Source organism: Corylus avellana, chromosome ca1 (genome assembly GCF_901000735.1).
Source record: "Corylus avellana chromosome ca1, CavTom2PMs-1.0".
NCBI lineage: Eukaryota > Viridiplantae > Streptophyta > Magnoliopsida > Fagales > Betulaceae > Corylus > Corylus avellana.
The window spans coordinates 32,229,595-32,230,319 of NC_081541.1; positions in this window are offsets into that span (position 1 = coordinate 32,229,595).

Sequence of the window (725 nt, forward strand, 5' to 3'; positions counted from 1 at the left end):
CTTCCATAATACTCACCGCCGCTATCTGATTTGATAACCTTTACTATTTTATCTAATTGTCTTTCAACCTCAGCAATGTATACCTTGAAGTCATCCACTGCCTGAGATTCTTTTATGTAACAAATAGATATAACTGCAACGTAAAAAGTCATTAATAAAAGTAATAAAATACTTTTCTCTACCAAAAAAATGGTGAGTTAAAAGAACTTCTCATTAATCGGGCTATGTTTAGTTCCAACATTATGATGCAAGGTTAAAAGGCATTCGGCAAAATGGCTATTAAGATTCAATTTATCCAAATCATCACGTAGAATCCCAAAACCAAAAAAAGAAGTATTTTTTTTAATAAAAAATAAAATAAAATAAACTGAATATTTTATTACGGAATGTGAAGTAATAGCCATCAAGATCAAGTTTAGACAAAGAAACCAAATTTAGAGAAATAGAAGGAACATAAAGTGTCTGAAAACAAATCTAAGCAATAACCAATATCTAGAAACAAACAAAAAAGAAAGCCATGGATCGAAATAAAAACATAAACACTATAACTTGAGTCAATCCATTACGTATAGGAAGAAACTTCAATGAGATTTGATTCGAAACATACACAAGCTAAATGTTTACCTTTCTTTTTGAACCATGTCATAAGTTTTTGTCAATCTTTCTCAACATGCCAAAACTTTTTGCAAAAATGACACTTGACACTATTTTATTGCTTCTCATGA